Raw genomic sequence first — 18,326 nt, 5'->3', positions numbered from 1 at the left:
CAGCTGCTCCAGTTCCAATCCATCTCTCTGCTATGGCCTGGGAAAGAAGTGGAAAATGGCCCAAGTCCTTGGGCCCCTGCACCCGCGTGGGAGACCCGGAAGAAGCTCCTCGTTCCTGACTTCGGATTGGCCCAGCTCCTACCGTTGCGGTCATCTGGGGAGTGAACTAGCAGATGGAAGATCTCTCTGTCTCTGTCTCTGTCTCTCTCTCTCTCTCTGCCTCTCCCCTCTCTGTGTAACTCTGACTTTCAAATAAATAAATAAATCTTAAAAAATAAAAAAAATATAGTCTTAAGTGATGACTTAATCTTTCTAGAGTTCAGTTTAAAAAAAAAAAAAAGACTCCACTTGGGCTGTCTGCATCCCCTATCAGAGTGCCTGGGTTTGAGTCCTGGCTCCATGCGAAATTCCAGCTTCCTGCTAATGCTGACCCTGGGGAAGCAACAGTGATTGCTCAAGCAGTAGGGTCTCCACTACACACATGAGGGAGTGTGTGTAGAATACCCAGCCAATAGCTTCCGCTTGACCTAGCCCCAAATGTTGTGAATATTTGAGGAATGAATCAACAAATAGGAGCTCTCTCTCTCTCTTTTCTTGCTCTGTCTCTCTTTCTCTCTCTCTTCTTCCCTCCCTCCTTCTCCCTGCCCTTCTAATAAATAAAGATTTTAAAAATAAGTAAGTTTATTTTTGATGCAGAACATTTTTGTATTATATGGATTTTTCCAAAATTTCACTGGCTTTAAAAACAGGAATTATTTTTTTCGCTCAAATCCTAGTTCTGTTGAAGGTCAGATCCGGGTATGTTCCATGGTGTGTTTACTCTGGGCTCCAGATTAGTGCAGCAACCCCCTTCTGTAACATTTTTGACCACACAGTAGAGACAGGAGAGCTTAAAATGACACATGTACCTGCTTGAAAGAGATTTACACATCTTTAGACAGAGCAGGTCACATAGCCAATCCTGGTACCAATGGAAGAAAGAAATCCCTCCAGGAAGGTTCCTACAGAGTGGCGTCACATTTCTTCAATGAAAGTGCAATTCACACAAGCAGGGTTTTATTGTCTATGAGCAAAGGAAAAAAAGAATAGATGAATCCAGCCTATTCTGGTGCAGGGATAATAGCCTCTCTTTTGACACAGGAATCATCAATAACATTTTCTAAAATGGGTTAAATATGGAAATAAACACAGGTATACTACAAGAAAAGTCATAAGCAAACTACTAGTGGGTAAAAGATTGCTTGAGCAGAACTAGAAATAGATGCAATGAGATATGTGGATCTCAAGTCAGGTCTGAGTGGGAAATGAGAGTTTAGGGTGCCTGTTAATATTATGCTGGCAGAAGTTAAAGAAGATATTAAGGATTGAGAAGAAGGTAGGTAGTCAAATGAGATGTCCAGAATGTAAATTGCAGGGCAAGCATTTGACATAGCAGTTAGGATGCCCACATCCCATCTCAGAGTGCTTTGTTCAAGTCCCAATTCATCCACTTCCACTTCCAGCTTTTTGTGACTACACACCTTGAGAGGCAGCAAATAATGGCTAAAGTAATTGGGTCCCTGACACCCACATGGGTAGGAGATGTGGCTGGAGTTCTGGGCTCCTGGTTTGTTGTTGAGGCCATCTGGAGAGTGAATCAACAGATGGAAGATCTGTGTGTGTGTCTGCTCTCTGCCTCACTCTCTCTCTTTCCTCTCTCTCTCCCTTTCAAATAAATGAAAAAAAAAAACCCAAATTTTCTTTTTTTTTTTTTTTTAAAGTAAGTTGCTTTGCAGGGGGTACATGTGTCCGAGAGGCAGAGATGAAAAAACAACATTTGGCACTTAGATTACTAAAAGAAACAAAGAATCAAAAATTGCAGGGGATTTCCAAGATTGGAGATAAAATAAGTTATTATTATATCAAGTACATTTGGAAATGTTGAATAAATTTGTCATAAGAAGATTGGAAAAGATCCCAGTGAAGCTTTCTTCCTCCCCCCTCCCCGCCCTTTTATTTGAAAGGCAAAATCAGAGAGAGATCTCTCATCCACTGGTTCACCCCCTAATATAACTGCAGGAGCTGGCTAGGAGAAAGCCAGGAACCTGGCTCAATTCGCGTCTCTCACGTAGGTGGCAGGAACACAACTACTTGAGCCATCACCACTGCCTCCAAGGGTGAGCACTAGCAGGAAGCTAGAATTGGGAGCCCATGTTGAACCCAGACACTTTAAAATGGATTGTGGGTATCTCAACTGCTAAGCCCCCAAATACCTGCTCTAAGTTTTCTTGAGATGGAGCATGTGGAACACAGTTGAGATCAAAGAAAATTCTGTTTTTTACTTGAAAATTAATACTTTATTTAGTTTTATTGATATAAAAAGAACAGATTTCATAGGTATAATCCTAAGAAGATAACCATAGTTCCCTTCCTCTTTCTCCCTCCCTAAATTCCCCTCTTTCTTTCCTTTCTCAATTCTTGCAAAAAAAAAAAAAATTCAGTCTACTCTATAATTACAGGCCTAATGCACCATTAAGCCTAATACTCAACAAGTAGGGGCCACACTGTGGTGCATTAGGTTAATCCTCTGCCTGCGGTGCTGGCATCCCATATGGGCACTGATCCTAGTCCCAGCTGCTCCGTTTCTGATCCAGCTCTCTGCAATGGCCTGGGAAAGCAGTAGAAGATGGCCCCAGTACTTGGGCCCTTGCACCCATGTGGGAGACCCAGAAGAAGCTCCTGGCTCCTGGCTTCGGATTGGCGCAGCTCCAGCCACTGAGGCCATTTGGGGAGTGAACCAGTGGATGGAAGACCTTTTTGTTTCACCTTCTCACTGTCTGTAACTCTACCTCTCAAATAAAAAAAAAAAAACGTTTTTTAAAAATCAATAAGTAATAAGTAGAAAGACCATAGTTCCACAGGAGTATAAAAAAGGGCTAAAACAATAATCACAAGATGCCCGTTTCATCTCTATACTTTTTTTAAAAAATGTTTTTTATTTATTTCTATACTTCTTTTGTATTCTATATTAACTCCCACATATCAGAGAAACTACCACCATAGATACAAATTAACTGGATATTTTAACCATAGAAAACAGAACTTCTAATTATGTGTTCTGAAACAGACAGGAGGAATAGAAAATAAGTTCTTGAATTTTTCAGTTTTCTGATAAGGCCTTACATAATCAAAATTTAAACTTAAAAAGCCAAGATGCCCACTACAGATTCTTCAGAAGTTTATTTCTCCATGACTTTGCAAATACTGTTTCCTGCATTCAAATAATGTATTTATTTCTTCATACTAGGCAAAGTCAAAAAGACCAAAGCAATTCCATATTTCTAAACTGCAATTTCACACATGTATAGTAAAGCATAACTATTTCTGACAGTTTCTAAAGTTTTGGAACTATCATTATCAAACAAAGCTTTAAGACATGAGAAAATGATTTTAGGTTTAGTCTTTTGTTTCTGTATTGTTGTTTATCCAAATTACTGCAGTTAACTGAGAATAACATTTAACGAGGTCCCTAACACATTCAGATATGTGTTTTTGGAATACCAAATAACTCACATATACTGCAGAAAGCAACAACCAAATTATAAGAGGGATAGTGATGAAGGGTTGCAGTTAAAATTAGACTTTCCACTTACATTAAGATTGTTAATTTTGCCACAACATAATTTCCTGGCTATCAAAAGATTAATCGACTTTCTTTTCTTTAACAAGATTCCTTAAATTATGTATGCATCCACTAAAAATAGTAATGATGGTTCACTATATTTGGGAAATTACCATCTAACACGAATAACCTGATACGATGTTTAATGGATAGGAAGATGTCATCACCTATTGAACTATCAAGTTAGGGACAGCCAAATGGGATTTTTATTTTATCTTGCACTCCTGAAATCATTTAAATTCAAGTTTTTTGTCATTTTTGCTAATAACTACACTTTAATATGCACAGTTTATGATGGATATTAGTATATTTTAAATGTATCAGGCATTGAGTATACTGTATCACAAAGCCATTTTCTTCAAATTAATAATAAAAATCTTTCAACTTTGTTTAATTTGGCAGGTAGACAAAAACACTCAGGGATAGCATAAGGCACTCTAACTACAATTCATTCTCTACCCTTCAGGCCAGGCAAACTTGCAAACCATTTTGAAGCTCTTAGAGCTAATTGCTAAGTAGCATAGATGCCACTTAATTAGAGAAAACTAGAAGGAAGCAGTAATCAAGAAACCCCAGTTTGATTGGAAGTAGGATTATCATTAATGGACACAATTCCCTTTCTGCATATTATTAAGTCATGGTAAAGCAAAAAGAAAGGAAGTTCTTCTAGAAGAGAAATCCCTGGGATTCTTGTGAAAAAGAAAACCAGTGCAACATGAGTGCCATCAAGCTTAGCAGCATTTTACTCCTTTCAGTCTTCAGTAGTATGTTAGTTGCAGAATATAATTTTTCTCTTGGCTATTCTTTATGTTACATATGAAGATGTCTCCTGTGTGTCTGCTCTGGCTGGTGTTTGGTGTATTCTTTAAAAATTCTGTTCAGTGGGTGAAGAACAAGCAATTTTATTTGCCTAGAGGACTGAGTTTCTTCCCCATATCAGTTCTGCTTCTTTACCTTTGTCCCTGCCATATCTCCTGATAATGTACTTGAAAGAAACTGCAAATACCCTTGGTACCAGATTGCTTGCCTTGTCTAGCCAGAGGTATGTAGTTTTCAAGATAAACTATAATATAATAACATTGTCACATTTAAATCTCAGGTTGTGGGCTCTGGGGGTAAAAGCATATCAAATCTGGGCATTGTACAAGATGCTGGCAATATACAAGATGCTGTCATGCATCCATCAGGGAAGCAGTACACAGGCTGGAATGAATAAGCAAATGATAGTTCGGCATAGAGGCTGAATGGGTGTGCAGAATCAGCACAATCCATGAATAGAGCTTGGCTCTCATCGACTGATGTCTGTACCAGTGTTTGAATGCACGTTGGTTAAAAACACTGTCAAGACTGATCCTCTAAGGACACATCTTTTCAAAGTGGTGTTTGCCAATAAATGTGCAGCTGTCAAGTTCTACAATTTATTATGAGTTTTGATGGCACATGAAATGTTTACAGATAAAAAAAAAAAGACTTGTGGGCAGAGGGCCAGCAGATGCACAGGTAAGTGAATGCCTCTATTCTTGTTGCTATCTTATTTGATTACAAGTACATTAACAGAAAAGCTCATTTCCACATCTTCAAAGTGGCAACCACTCATAAAGCAGATCAGACAGTAGGACAAGAATGGGGGCAAAGGCTAAAGATGAAGGACAGAAAATTGATACCATCAAAAGAGGAAAGAAGTAAAAGAAAAATGGAATGGCTAAATGGAAAACCTGCTTGGTTTGTCTTGGAAAATCATATGAGATGGTGAATGAGGACGCAACTCTGTTTCAAATCCCAGAGCTGCAACAGAATGGCAAATAAGTATGGGATAAGAAGAATGACAACATGAGAATGGCTATCATTGTACAGCTAGACCTTCAGAGAAAGCCAACCAGCTATATCTCAGAGGGAGCCACACAATAGCTATCTGCAAGCCAGCTAGGAGCTGCAGATCTGCACTGGTCTGTTTGATTATTGTGTTTACATACACAGGGAAAAGAGTATGCCTGATGACAAGTTTAACCTGTGTTCCCCAAGCTTGGAGGACTCTACCAGAGTTGAGTTACAGTGACAGTAATTTCTTACTCCGAGCTCAATAAAACTGCCAGACCCCATTTCCTCAAGCCTTTCCCTTACCACTCTAGCAGAGTGACTAGGTGGCGTGGTGGCTTACATCTTCTCCAGGATTGTCACTATAATTGTTCTGAGCAGCTGTTAGCACCCATCATCCCCTCCATCCCACTGCAGCCTGTTCCAATGATGTCAACTGACCTTGGTATATAATCTGGTCATTTGTTACTGCCTCATTGCTGTGATTCCTCCCTTCATCAGATAGTCCTTGTTACTACTAATTAGAGTCATCATCCATTCTGACTAGGCCAAGAAAATATCAGATTGATTCTGTTAGCCCAGCATAATTATTTATAGTGCCCCTTTTCATTCTCAAATGTGCTACCTCATATTAGAGGACTTTCTTCTACCAGTTTATAATTTATGTTTGATGAAAATCCCAAATAGAACATTCTAACATTTCCATTTCTTACAATATTCATACTTTCAGAATTTTTTTGTTTTTCTTCCTCTTTCAGATTTTCCCACCCCATGATATAGCAAGAAAATCATGTATTTGAGAGCCCAAAAGATTTGTGTTTAGGTCTCAGCTGTGATACTCATTGGCTGAATAAAGTAAGGCAGAATCTCAGTTTATCATAAAACTGAGGATAATATTATGTTTTAGCTTATATGATTGTCTTGAGGATAAATCAAACAAAATATGAAAATAATACCTAGCATGATATCTAACATATTGTAAGGAATGAATAAATGTTAGCTCCCTTTTTCATTTCCTACCTTTATGGTGGTTTTTCCAGGGCTTCAGTCAGAAAATACCTCACCTGATGACACCAACAACTTACTCAAAATTCTCTTTTTTCTGGTAACTTCTACCTGATAGTGAACAAATATGTTACTAACTGAATTACTCCCTAAGTGGTGAGAGGTGATCCCTAACTTTCTTTCTGCACCTATACTTCAATTCTTAGTCTAAAAGAAGCAGAAATTTCAATAAATCCCATTACTATCTCCCTGGGAGATAAACAGAAAGAACTCTTGGGAGTTGACTGTTTCAGACAGAGATTGGCAAACTTTGTAGAGACAAATCATAAATATTTTAGGCTTTTAGGCCATACATTCTCTGTTACAACTACCCAACTATGCCATCATAACACGAAGTGATACATAAATGATTGAGTAGTTGCATTCTAAGAAAACTTTATTTATGGGCACTGACATTTGAATTTCACATAATTTTCATGTGTCATGGACATTATTCTTTTGTGTTTCTTGTTTATTTCAATAATTTAAAAATGAACATATTTCTCTTAGCTCATGAGCCATACAAAAACAGTGAGATAGAATTTGCTCATAGGTTGTGGTTTGCCAATCACTGAGTTCTTTGGTTGACAATGGCAGGAAACCAAGCTCAAACAGATCTTTAAAGAAATATATTGGTTGACCTCATTAATATGCTTCAAGTGCAGCTTGATCCAGGAATTCCAGACAATGTCACCAGATGTTGTCTCAGTTTCTCAGTTTCCTTTCCTTCATGTTGACTTTATATTCATGTCCCTGTTGACCAAGACAACTGCTCATATTTACATGATTTTGCCTTCTGTTATTCAAACACAGCAGAAAAGAGAATATTCTTATTTCTAAAGGTGTTAACATAAACTATTAAGTCTGGCCATCAGTACTCTGAACTGGATCATTTGTTTATCTCTAATCCAATAAAAGGCCAGAAGCATGGGATATGCTCATTGGATTAGGCCAATAGGATATCATGTCCCTGGGGATTAGTTTGAGCTTACTTACAATCAAACTACAGAAAAGATGAATGAATCCTCAGGGTATTTTATGATACTGCTACCAAGAAGAGGAAGGGGTACAAGGTGTGACAAAATCTAATTTGTGTTATATACCATGAAGCATGCCTGAGTTTCAACAATATTCAAATTATTCAAATTTGGTCCTCCCTTATTCACTCAAAAAGAATGTAATATTTTGAAAATAAAACTAATTCAGTAGCATAGTGAAAGTTGAAGCTTCACAGAAAGCCATTGTGTGTGTGTGTGTGTGTGACTGCATGCACACATGCATACACAAAAATATCCAAATGCCACTGTCACTGCTATCCCCTACCTCAGGAATGTGGCATGGCAAACATGCTAAATGTTCCTTGGTTCACCTCTATCTCTTTTAACCCTGCATATCTGCATTTTCACTCTTCTTAAAAGATACTCTTTGTGGTTTTCTCGAAAATAGTAAGGAACCTCTGTCAGGCCAGAGACATGAGGTGGCACCTAAAGATTGCCTTTCTAAAACATAAATAGGATAAGACCAGTCCACTGTTTAAAAACCTTCACTGGGGTCAGAGTTGTGGCATAGCACGTAAAGTCATTGCCTGCAATGCAGATGTCCCATATGGGCACCAGGTGAGTCCCAGCTACTCCACTTCCAATGCAGCTCTCTGCTAATTGCCTGGGAAAAGCAACAGAGGATGGCTCAAGTGTTTGAGCCCCTGCTACCCATGTAGGAAACCCAGATGAGGCTCTTGGCTCCTGGCCATTGCAGCCATCTGGGGAGTGAACCAGCAGATGGAAGATCTCTCTCTGTCTCTCCCCATCTCTCTGGAACTCTGACTTTCAAATACACAAATCAATACATCTTTTTTTAAAAAATTATAGACACATAAAGCATTTTCTAAAAAAAAAACACACACACAACATTAAAAAACCCTTTAGTGACTTCCATCACCACCAAGTAGAAGCTATACTTTTTTTTTTTTTTGACAGGCAGTTAGGCAGTGAGAGAGAGAGACAGAGAGAAAGATCTTCCTCCTGTTGGTTCACCCCACAAATGGCCGCTACAGCCAGTGCGCTGCGCTGATCCGAAGCCAGGAGCCAGGTGCTTCTCCTGGTCTCCCATGCAGGTGCAGGGCCCAAGGACCTGGACCATCCTCCACTGCACTCCTAGTCCACAGCAGAGAGCTGGACAGGAAGAGGAGCAACTGGGACAGAATCCGGCGCCCCGACCGGGACTAGAACCCGGGGTGCCGGCGCTGTAGGCGGAGGATTAGCCTAGTGAGCCGCCACGCCAGCCGAAGCTATACTTCTTTTTTTTTTAATTTTTATTTTTTAAATTTTTTTATTTTTTTATTTTTATTTTTTGACAGGCAGAGTGGACAGTGAGAGAGAGAGAGAGACAGAGAGAAAGGTCTTCCTTTTGCCGTTGGTTCACCCTGCAATGGCCACTGCGGCTGGCGCGCTGCGACCAGCGCACCGCGCTGATCCGATGGCAGGAGCCAGGTGCCTATCCTGGTCTCCCATGGGGTGCAGGGCCCAAGCACTTGAGCCATCCTCCACTGCACTCCCTGGCCACAGCAGAGAGCTGGCCTGGAAGAGGGGCAGCCGGGACAGAACCGGCGCCCCGCGAAGCTATACTTCTTAACCACAGCATTCAAAGACTATCACAACTTCACTCTGCCTAGCTTTTTAACCTTACGACTCATGATACTTTAATCACTACTTGCTGAATCTCTATGCATTCTCTAAAATCTTCATATATTGAATGCCTTATGCATTTGCATAGTAGTAGACTACTACCTTATCTTAATTTTTAAATCTACTTTATTTTTTATTTTAAAGACAGAAAGATAAAGAGAGAGCCAAAAACGGGAGAGAGCTCCTCCTTGTACTTATTCACTTCTCAAATATCTGTAACAGCCAGGGCTGAGTCAGGCTAAAGCCAGGAGCCCAGAACTCAATCCAGGTCTCCCTCTTGGGTAGCAGGGACACAAGTACTGAATCATCACCTGCTGCTTTCCAGGATGCATGTTACCCAAGAACTGGACTTGGAAGCAGAGCTGAGACTTGAACCCAGGCACTCCAATAAGGGTTGCAAGTGTCCCAAGTGGTGCCATAAACTGCTGTATAAAACACCAGCACTAATGCCCTTCCTTTTTATCCATCTCTTGAAATTTTACCCATCATGGACTGCACACTCTTTGAAGTCTTGATTGCTTCTACCCTTGGGAAGAATTGACTCCTTCTTTGCGTTCTTGTATGATCATATTCCTAGTTAATTATACAACAGAATCATACCTCACATGGGAATGAGGTTCTAAAGATAGAGAAAGAAAAAGACTCACAATGTGTTAACCTTGAAAGAATTGTTTTAGAAGAAGGTATACCCTAGGTTGAACCCGACTCAGCACAAGGAGATGTTCACACTTTAACAGGCAAGTGGGAACTACACCTGAGGGAACTTATAGTTTCTGATCTGCCATTATCATGCGAATCATGGGGCCTTGCTCATTAAATGCATTAGTGGATACACTAAATCCTCTCCCTCTATCTCTCTGCCTTTTTCTTTGCTTACCTTGTTAAAAATGGGAGTTTAAAGTGCACTCTGCAGATCTCCATTCTCCTTCCAACTTGAGATTACTCAATTCTTGTAGGCAAGAATCACTTCTTCTTCCCTTTGGATTCTCAGTTCTTATCCACAATAGCACTTCATAGGTGCTCATTAATTGTAAAATTGGATTGCACTTTATATTGCTGCAGTGTTGTCAGTGTCTTATTTTTTCAGGCTTAGAAATTAATTTAAAATTCTTTCTTTGAAGATGGGGTGATGGACAATCTTGAGTTGAACAAGGAAACTTTAGCCAGTAGGCTTTGCCAAAGTAGCCTAGGTGTAGTTCAGTTCTGGAAAATATGAATGGCATAATGCTACTTTCCTTTCCAACCATATGCCACATCTAATCATGGGATAAGCAATTAGATGTGACCAAAGCCAATCCATTTTAATTTGACAATAAGTTCTTTTACTTACCCCCTTCATCATGCAATCGAGCACTAAACCTGATGAATAGCCTTACATGTGCTGGAAGCCCAGTAACATTTTCTCAATGTTTTGTTTTTCACCTCATTTTAGTACTTCTAGTATTTCATGTTATACTTAATATAAAATTAACCTCAGAGACATAAATAAAACTTTCATATTTTCTCTGTACCTTTCCAAATAGCAAGAGAATTTTCTTCTTATAATTATGAAAGGAAAGATTTTCTGATATAGAACTGTCTACAAACTTTTCAGGAAATGAATGCATGGTGATTATTTTTAAATAGAACAATGTATTCTGTCTTCTTAGCTGCTTTAAGTGCTTCAAAAACACCATAAGGTATTCAGGAGATGGAGGCTACATAGTGCTTCTCTGATGCTCTGATTCTCGGTCAACTGGTTATACTTGAGAATATATTTTGGCTGCCAAAGAATATTCTCCCATAAACAATGTTCAAAAACAGTTTAATAATTAAAGCTCTAAATATTAGATAAATAGATGAATATGTATGAAAGATATAAATATATAAACATGACTTAATAATTAATTCCTAGTGTTTTCAGTTGGCTTCTCCCTAGTGCAACTCAATCAGAGGGAAGGCATATATCTGAGTCAAAACTCATATAACAACTAAAGGAATCCTTTCATGCATAGCTCATGCATAGCCTAAAAATTACCCTAGATCTGTCCATGTCCTTACTCTTCTACTTCTAATGCTGTTAGACCAGTACACTCTGTGACAAAAGACGAGTCAGAGACATTTGCTGTGTGATTAAGCCTCATAGAACTGCAGATACTTCGGCTTACCCACTCTAAGACCATGCAACTGATAGATGGGAGAGAACATGTGCAAACTCCGTGTGTTTCAGATTACGAAGCCTGAGCTCTCAGATGCTCTCCACTGTCTTCCCATGTAGCCTGTCTTCTTTTGTTTCCTGCTAGTATAAAGTCGAATGCTTCCTAGAACTCATGATGATTCTAATCTGCCATAAGCTATAAAGATAGGCATACAAGTTACTGTTTTGATTTCTGACTATCCTGAAGCCAGATCAATGAGTCACAGCAAATTGTACTGACAAATGGCCTTTCACATTTAACTAGGCTGTGTGTACTAGACAATGCAGACATACAAAGATGATGCTAAAATGTATTTTTATTTCCCCTCAAAAGAATCTGCCAGACTAGCATCCGAATAGCCCTGATATAGTGTGCAGTGGTAAGGGCCTATGAATGGAGAAATTATAAAGCTCTCATGTTTACACACAGTCAGTCTGACTAGTGCATGTTAGAAGCTTTGTAATGAGAATTATCATCTAAAAAGGCATTAGGAAAAGGGAAAGCGTTTCCCTTGGGAGCTGTTGAGTTTGGTGATAAGGAAACCTGAGGAGTAAGTTGTCATGATTCTTCCTGCCTGAGACAGGAAACAGGTGCTCTCACATCCCAGACTAGCAGGAGGTGTATCATCTTCTTCCAGTTCTCCCAGAGTCTACCCAGACCTATTGTTTAACCAATAGTTAGAGGACCAGGTTCACTGCATTGAAGTCCATTTCCTACAAAACCACTCAATAGAAAAATAGGTTGTATCCCTTTGCCACAAACAATCACATTGCAGAATTCTATTAACTGTCAGAGGAAACAAAATGACTCTGCTGACTCTGCTATCGTTTTCAGCATATAAACATAGTATTCAAAGCTGCAGACCCTCGTGGTTTTTATTCCAAGATTCTATTAAAAAATTGGGTCACAGTTATTATGAGACCATAGTTAAGAGTATATTTATATATTTTCCCCAAGAGGGAAGTGATTCTGGAAATGATAGGCATCCAAGTTCAATTTCTTTGGTTGTCTAAAAAAATCTTCTGAAATTTTTTCCCATTTGTATTTGTAGACAAACAATGTAAAAAGAAGTTAAGTAATTGTGATAATAGCTTTGTGAAAACCAAGTCATAGCAGAGTAAACATACCTCTTTCAGCAACAAAACAGATAGACTGAAACTGGGAATTTTTCGAGGCTTTCAACTCCACCCTGCTGACACAACTATCAATGAAATGGGAGAGTGTGGTATGAACCACATAGCTGTTCAAGTGGACCACAGTGGGCAGGGGCGTCATATTTAGAAAGTGGCATGAATCGAGGCAGTATAATAATTAAGTCCTAGAATTTCAGTCCCAGAATTTTAGAAAAAAGAAAGATTTCTGATTCTTAGCAACATTGCTGTTATTGAATTAAGAATTAAGTTACTATTCTGGCCGACGCTGCGGCTCAATAGGCTGATCCTCCGCCTGTGGCACCGACACACCAGGTTCTAGTTCCGGTCAGGGCACTGGATTCCGGTTGCCCCTCTTCCAGGCCAGCTCTCTGCTGTGGCCCTGGAGTGCAGTGGAGGATGGCCCAAGTGCTTGGGCCCTGCACCCGCATGGGAGACCAGGAGAAACACCTGGCTCCTGCCTTCGGATCAGCGTGGCAGCCATTGGAGGGTGAACCAACGGCAAAGGAAGACCTTTCTCTCTGTCTCTCTCTCTCACTGTCCACTCTGCCTGTTAAAAAAAAAAAAGAATTAAGCTACTATTCTAATGCTTCCTAACAGGCCATGTCTCTGACTTGCAAAAGTTATTATTAACCAAAAGAATAGTAGAGAGGAATGAATAAGCAAAACAAATAGACTTTCAGATTTAGTACTTTTTACTTAACAGGAATTCAATAGAGATTTGCTGATAAATTTAATTCATGTGGTTTGATATCATAACTGCTAAGCCTTTATCTGCTCTACATATATTTATGGAAAACTTACTATGCACCAAGCACTATTCTTTTTTTTTAAAGATTTATTTATTTATTTATTTATTTATTTATTTATTTGAAAGGTAGAGTTAGAGAGAAGCAGAGGGAGAGAGGAAGTGGGGGGTGAGAGAGAGAGGTATTCCATCCACTGGTTCACTCCCCAGATGGCTGCAATGGTCAGGGCTGCGCCAATCCAAAGTCAGGAGCCAGGAGCCTCTTCCAGGTCTCCCACATGGGTGCAGGGACTTGGGCCATCCTCCACTACTCTCCCAAGCCACAGCTGAGAGCTGGATTGGAAGTGGAGCAGCCAGGACTTGAACCAGTGCCTATATGGGAGGCCAGCGCCGCAGGTGGCGGCAGCCTCACCTGCTACACCACAGCATGATCCCATCCAAGCACTGTGCTAGGAATCCAGAGGTATTTACCACTCAGTAGAATTTTGTTTTCATAAAAGTTTTTCTCACTTTCTTTTATGTTAGATATTGTAGGACTTTGTTAATATTTTTAAATGAGATATTTCATGAATCTTTTTTTGAAAGATTTATTTATTTACTTGAAAGTCAGAGTTACACAGAGAGAGAAGGAGAGGCAGAGAGAGAGAGAGAGAGAGAGAGAGAGAGAGAGAGAGAGGTCTTCCATCCATTGGTTCACTCCCCAGGTGGCCGCAATAGCTGGAGCTGTGCCAATCCGAAGCCAGGAGCCAGGAGCTTCTTCCAGGTATCCCACATGGGTACAGGGGCCCCAGGACTTGGGCCATCTTCTACTGCTTTCCCAGGCCACAGCAGAGAGCTGGATCGGAAGTGGAGCAGCCGGCTCTCAAACCTGCGCCTATATGGGATGCTGGCACTGCAGGCAGCAGCTTTATCCACTCTGCTACAGTGCTGGCCCCTGCTAATATCTTTATGCAGCACTACTTCCAATTTAATAATCAAGCACTAAAACTTAGAACACAGATTTAAAGACCTTATTTCTATTATTCACTGTAAGATAGCCATAAGGTTTTTTTTAAAATAAGTTACTGTTCCTGCTCTTCTTTAAAATATTTATTTATTTATTTATTTATTTGAAAGGCAGAATGACGGAGAGAGGAAGGGAGAGGGAGAGGGAGAGGGAGAGGGAGAGGGAGAGGGAGAGGGAGAGAGAAATCTTTCATTCACTGATTCACTTCCCAAATGGCTACAATGGTTGGGAATGGGCTGGGGCTGAAGCCAGGAGTCTGGATCTCCAACTAAGTCTCTCATGTGGGTGGCAGGGACCAAGCACTCAGGCCATCTTCTGTTTCTTTCCCAGGCACATTAGCAGGGAACTGAGTAGGAAGCAGAGCAGCCAGGACTAGGATCATCATTCCAATATGGGATGCTGGCATTAGAGGTAGAGGCTTCACCCACTGTGCCACAATGCCAGCCCCAGCCACAAAACTTTTAAACTGACATTGATATCTCTGAAGATGCTAAAAAGCTGTTTTTGAATTAAATAAGTATTTTTACTTTTAGCTGAGCTAGTACTTGATCACTGTTGTGAATTTGTATTTAATCAGGTGTGTACAAAGATGGTAAGGATTTCATTTACCTCTGTCACCACTTTTGCTTGATGGAAGAATTTCCCAAATGTTCTGTGATGGTTTGGATAGGGTTTGAGCATGTACCTCAAGTGTTCATGTGTTGAAATTGAATCCCAACTGTGAGCTATTAAGAGGGTAGAAACTTGACCTGACTATGACGTTGGTAGGCATGGCTTTGGGGAAGTGGTTACGATTAGATGTGTTCATCACAGTAGAGCTCCCATGACTGAATACTGGACTTACAAGAAGGAGAGACATTGGAGTAGACACACACAGGTGCTCTGTGTCTCTTGAGTTACCTTGCACCACCTCGTGATTCTGCCAGCTAGAACACCAATACCATAAGTGGCCTCTGAGCCTAGGACCTCTAGAACTTTGGGCCAAAGTAAACTTTTTTTATAAAGTTACCCAGCTTCAGTTATTACATTATAGTAAAGAAATATGAGCTCATACATGTTTTAAATGGTTTGGCCTAAAACATGTTCTTGTCTTGCTCCTTTTCAAATACCTTCCATGCAAGTCACAGGCTAAAAGAGAATGAATCATGAAGATCTCAAATACACAAGATCTTCTTTATGAAGAATGGTATGGTCTTGAACATAACCAGGGTTCTGTGACCCATTCCTAGAGATGTGTTCCTGCTTAGAGAAAGAAAAGATGTCATCCGACCTAGGGCGACCAACCATCCTGCACTGGCCAGGAATGTCCCAGATTTAGCACTGAAGGTCCCATATCAGGGAAACTTCTCAATCCCGGGCAGAAAAAGCCAGCCAGTTGCACTAGATTCACTTAATCTTGTCTGGCCAAGAATTTCTATCAGGCTCTGAACGAGGGTTCCAAAGTTTAAGATCACTTTGTCTAGTTATTTTTTTAATATTTATTTATTTGAAATGCAGAGTTACAGAGAGAGAGAGAGAAGGAGATACAGAGAGATCTTCTATCCACTGGTTCACTCCCCAAATGGCTGCAATGGCAAGGGCTAGGCCAGGCTGAAGCCAGGATCCAAGAGCTTCTTCTGGATCTCTTGGGTGAGTGCAGGGGCCCAAACGCTTGGGCCATCCTCTGCTGTTTTCGCAGGTACATTAGCAGGGACCTGAATGAGAAGTGGAGTAGCAGGGACTTGGACTTGAACCAGTGCCCACACAAGATGCCAGCATCGCAGCTGGTGGCTTTACACATTAAGCCACTGTGCCAGCCCCTGTCCAGTTACTATGTTAGCTGGATTTACTGGAATAGTAGGAGACAACAAGATGCTCTAACTCTGGCAATTTACTTTTGTAATAGCTGCAATCAACTTTATCAACTTGTTTGATTGCATTTTAATATATGTAAAACATTGTTATAGTCACTGTGAAGTCTTTTTTGAATTCTTGTATATGGACTAGTTCACAACAAAGTTACAGTTTAATTTTCTTTTCGAAAATTCTGTTTTCCATTCAGAATCTCATTTTTACAACTTTGTGTTTATTTAATTATTCACAAATCACATACATATATGATACACATATTAGTATTGTATATATCATGTACTATTTTATATTTTATACACTAATTTGCATGCTATATAATATACAAAGGTACTTTGAAAAGTTCATGAGAAATGGTGTTAAAAGACACTTTTATTCTGGTGCAAAAATGTTGAAATCCATGCACCCAAGGGACCTTCAAAAAGTTGTCTGCTAATAATAACTGATAGAATTAAAAAGGAGAGAATGATCCAACATGGGAAGCAGGATACATAGCAGACTCATAGAATGGCAGATGCCCTAAACAGCACTCTGGTCTCAGAATCAGCCCTTAAGGCATTCAGATCTGGCTAAAAAGCCCATGAGAGTTTCTCAGGCATGGAAAGCCAAGACCTAAATGAAAGATCTCTGTGAGATCCCAGCAGAAAGAATAGGCCATCAAAGAAGGAGGTACCTTTCTCTGAAGGGAGGAGAGAACTTCCACTTTGACTATGGCCTTGTCTAAATAAGATCAGGGTTTGAGAACTCAAGAGGCTTCCATAGCCTTGGCAGCTCATGACAAGAGCCTCAGGTGATTATTGACGTCATAAATAAGAGCGTCAATTGTTAAATCAACAATGGGAGTCACTGTACACTTGCTCCCCATGTAAGATCTCTGTCCTTAATGTGTTGTACTATGTGATTTAACAGTAAAACTAGTACTCAAACAGTACTTTATACTTTGTGTATCTGTGTGGGTGCAAACTGTTGGAATCTTTAGTATATACGAAGTTGATCGTCTGTATATAAAGATAATTGAAAATGAATCCTGATGAAAAATGGGATGGGAGATGGGATGGTTGCGGGTGGGAGAGAGGTTATGGTGGGGAAAGCCTCTATAATCCAAAAGTTGTACTTTGGAAATTTATATTTATTAAATAAAAGTTTAAAAAAAGAAATTAAGACAATAAAAAAGTATAAACTGTAAAAAAAAAAGTCCACGGAAAATGCATATTATGATAAAACTATGCATGGGCTTCAACAATTTTTGTAACAAATAAACTGTAATTCCATTTTCCACAAACTTTTAAAAGTATCCTCATATATAAATTTATGCTGTCAATTGACTATTCCTTATGTTTGAATTTTGACCTGCTTTTTTCATGAGGGAAAAGAAAATATTAGAAACTGTCTACAAGATCAGGTCAAAGACCAAATCCAAATTGGAAGTTTAGTAAATACTTGGCCATTTTTTATAAGGCATTTCCAGAGCAAATGCATCTGTTTCTAAGTGAACAAAACTCTAGGCTTTGTCCCAGCATTGATTAACTAGAAGAGTTCGAAACAGAATAGATTTCTGTCTACAATATAACTGTAATAGCCAAAAGTTTTTGAGTGTTTTTGTGGCAGAATGCCATGCTTGAAAACTACAGTGTCCTAATGGTCCTATTAACTGATAATTGATTTTTCAAAGTTATGAACCTCTCTGAAAGCCCTTCAATCCACCATTGTCCAGCATCTGGTCAAGTTGGAGATACACTAGGCACAGAAGCTCCCTGTGTTGAATAGTATAGCCTAGTTGCAGAGCCAGATTAACTCAGCTGATACTTAAAGCCTTGAATTTCACAGTGATAATAGAAAATCACAGAAAATTAGGCTTTAGTTTGGAAAAAATGTCATAATACTTTATCATGGTTTCGTTTTGCTCTAATTCTCAGGACACAGTGAAGGAAGAAACATAGTAAATAGTGGAGACTCCAAATATATTTTTTCTTAGAAAAAGTAGTTTGATAAAGGTATAAGGTAGGGGATAACAAAAAATTCACTATATATGGACGATAAATTCTTTCTAGTCACTTTAGAGTATTTTCAGAATCCTTGAATTTTTGTTTGTTAGCATCAGTGTTAAATATGAGTCAAGAGAACTGAACAGAATAGGTTTATTTCACTCCAAGAATTTTAAAGTTAAAAATGCAATCTATTGGGTCGAGATG

Source organism: Lepus europaeus, chromosome X (assembly GCF_033115175.1).
Source record: "Lepus europaeus isolate LE1 chromosome X, mLepTim1.pri, whole genome shotgun sequence".
Lineage (NCBI taxonomy): Eukaryota > Metazoa > Chordata > Mammalia > Lagomorpha > Leporidae > Lepus > Lepus europaeus.
This window is presented reverse-complemented; position numbering follows the sequence as displayed.